At 36.5% G+C, this 3,419-nt stretch overlaps 2 non-coding genes across 2 annotated transcripts; both read right to left on the reverse strand.

Annotated features, from left to right (window-relative positions):
• Positions 1-73, reverse strand: Trnat-ugu (transfer RNA threonine (anticodon UGU)). The gene has a single exon. It is a non-coding gene; the product is annotated as a tRNA-Thr (tRNA).
• Positions 74-253: 180 nt separating this feature from the next.
• Trnai-uau (transfer RNA isoleucine (anticodon UAU)) lies at positions 254-326 on the reverse strand. The gene has a single exon. It is a non-coding gene; the product is annotated as a tRNA-Ile (tRNA).
• Positions 327-3,419: the final 3,093 nt, after the last annotated feature.

Genomic DNA, 3,419 nt, shown 5'->3' on the forward strand with positions numbered 1-3,419 from the left:
CAGTCAGTCCGGGGCTCGAACCCGGGACCTCTCGCTTACAGGGCGAGTGCTCTACCGATTGAGCTAACTGGCTGTCTGACACATCTTCTACCATAACGTGACCACGTCCGTACCGTGACATATACCCCCACAAATTGGAAATTCGTCCTCGAATTCCGAAGGTACATAATATTGCAAGCGTCGTAAGACTGACCAAGCAAGCATGCCACGGTCCCACGTTGGGCGCCAAATGTCACAGGGTGAGAAAAATGTGCAGTCAGTCCGGGGCTCGAACCCGGGACGCGTCGCTTATAGGGCGAGTGCTCTACCGACTGAGCTAACCGGCTGCTTGACACATATTCTACCCTAACGTGACCAAGTCCGTACCGTGACATACACCCGCATAAATTGGAAATTCGTCTTCGAATTTCGGAGGTACATAATATTGCAAGCGTTGTTAGACTGACCAAGCAAGGATGCCACGGCCCCACGTTTGGCGCCAAATGTCACAGGGTGAGAAAAATGTGCAGTCAGTCCGGGGCCCGAACACGGGACCCCTCGCTTACAGGACGAGTGCTCTTCCGACTGAGCTAACCACCTGCTTGACACATCTTCTACCCTAACGTGATCAAGTCCGTACCGTAACATAAATCTCGCAGTCTGGGTTCTTACGCCCTGGGTTGGAGAGTACATGTGGGTCATCTGCCTGTAAAGGCACGCAAAGCGGCACTAAGAATTTGTCGTAAGACAAAAAAAGGAAAATGGCCTCAACTACCATGTATTTCTATTTACTGAAGTACATAATTCCATATTTCCAAGCGAAAGCAATACAAATATGACAGGAAATGAAAGACAAATGAATAACACAATGAATGAAATCAACAATTACCTGTAAAGGCACGCAAAGCGGCACTAACAATTTGTCGTAAGACAAAAAAGAAAAATGGCTTCAACTACCATGTATTTCTATTTACTGAAGTGCGCATGCGTGACATAGGAATGCGGGAAAGTCAAATACGTTTGAGGCCCGTCACCATGGTTAATTAATATGAAAATGAAAATGACAGATGAATGAATGTATTGGAAATGTATAGGAATATTGGAAATATGGGGTTTTAAGACATTTAACATAGACAACACAAAAGGACAATACATAAATCATACAACAGACATATACAAAAATAAAGTGGGTATCTGACCCTGCGACACGTACCTATGAGAAAGATCTTACTAGGTGTTGTATAATGTCTTTCAACGAAATAGCAAATATTAGCATGTCTTAAAAAACAAAACAAAAGAAAACGTATGGTAAAGGGATCGTGGGAGCTTGAAAGATTCAAACGTGACTATTTTTGTTTCTTCTTTTAATTTTAGAACATGTTTACTGTTTACTGTTAACAGAAATGCCATTGGTATTTGTATGACAAACGGCTTTATTTTCAGCGACGCTACAACTGGAAATTCAGATTACCCTGTATGTTTTACATAAGCGAACACACCTCAACATAACATTTACCTCATGGTTTTAGCTTGAAGTGAGGTAACATTGTAATACTTCAGGGTACAGTGACCCACTTTACTAAATGGGGTTGTAAGCTTAACTGTAATTTAATTATAAGATTACAGGCTGTTATTAGTTATTATTTTTCTAGTTTGGTCCTTAAACTTTTGATTTAGCCTAGACTCACCTTCTTCATAAATTCACATAAGCAGTAGTTCTTGTTAAATTACCAGAAACAGGTGACTTCCTGGTTTTGCAGACATGCTGTCGTTGGTGTACTTGCAATGCATTGTGGGTAGTTGCTTAGCAACTACTGCCTTGACTTTAAATAGAAATGTCATTTAACTTTAGAGCACGTGTGCTTGCAAGAAACTTTCTTAAAAGGAAATTTGATGTTAAAATAATTTAGATTATTTATTTTTCTTTCTTTTCATACTCGTATTTGTTATGATCTTTTATTTTTATAGAAATATTGGCTTTTGTTTCCTAACAGTCTGAAGTTCACAGCTTCCACAACTCCATAGTATTTTGTATGAAGCTGAGTTCACATTTGCTTGCATTTTTGAGTGTGCACTTCCACACTTACTTTTATGAAGTCTTGAAGGTATAGATATTCCACTTTGCCTGTTTTCAGATCTCTGGCCTTAAGCTGCTGCTATACTTAATAATTCTAATGTTGAGAAATATTTAAAGAAGCTTAACAAATTTATACAAAGATTGTCTTACTTGGTGTGTTTTTATAGCTGCTCTATATATATAGCTTTTGATGATTGATTGATTGATTGATTGATTGATTGATTTCAGTATGTAAAATACATGGAATGGTACAACACAAATTAAGAATTTCATGTATCACACATACAATGACAAGAAATTAAAACATATCGAAAGACAATTAAGAATCATTACTAACATAAAATACTAATAATTGCAAAATGTACCAGGACATGTATTCATACACCCAGGATGACACAAAAAAGGGATGTGAATCCGCTTAATCCATTGTGTTCCTGGATGAATGATGACATGTCCTAGCAAGGCACAACAACTTTGTAGTAAATGGTGGTAATTTGAGCAAATTTATCAGCAGTTTAAAATAAGTATCACAGTAAAGGAATCACAATATAAATAAAACAAGACAAATGTAACTACAAGCTATATAGAAGATTATTTTCACTCCCTGAGGCCGATATCGTAACATACCTGCTGCGGCGGGATAAGAATTACCACCTGACGTCGAAGAACATTATCTAACCTTATCATAATCAAACTCGCATACAGTCAGTTGAAATCATACAGGGAAACATTATTAACTTGGGTGTAAATTAAAATATACTTACAAAATACTCGAAGTTTGAACAAATATTTTTTATATCCAATTTCGTCCGTAGCCTATATCCAAATAGAACAAAATTTTCACTTCGAAATATTCACAGTTTTAACACACCTACTGCGTTTAATAGATATTTGAACATTAAATTCCAATAAATAGAAATGCATCACTGAATATTTACATCAGCATTACATAAATTTACACCCGTTTTTGTGTGTTTTGATGTATAATCTATTTCTAAACATGTACACAAATGTTGTGTGTCACGCGCTGAGACAGTTAAGTTGTAATATTTACACCCATCTTTGAGTAATTATTAAATTTACAAACATGCGTTTATTTACATATATATTTTTTTTTGTATTTTATGAAACATGCTTTGTTGTGTTATTTTTTATCCATTTGTATCGTAAGTGATATAAGTGTACCAATATTTCAGCCTTCTAAAACTTAACATTTTCCGACCATTCATTTGTCTGATAATGGAATCGCATCGTCGGAATCATCATCCGACGGAACTGATATTTCAGAATCAGCATGATAATAAGTAAATATTTTCTTCATTTCAAGAAAGATCTCTGGCCGACGACATTATTATGATGGGTG

The sequence above is a fragment of the Mercenaria mercenaria genome, chromosome 8 (genome assembly GCF_021730395.1).
Source record: "Mercenaria mercenaria strain notata chromosome 8, MADL_Memer_1, whole genome shotgun sequence".
Lineage (NCBI taxonomy): Eukaryota > Metazoa > Mollusca > Bivalvia > Venerida > Veneridae > Mercenaria > Mercenaria mercenaria.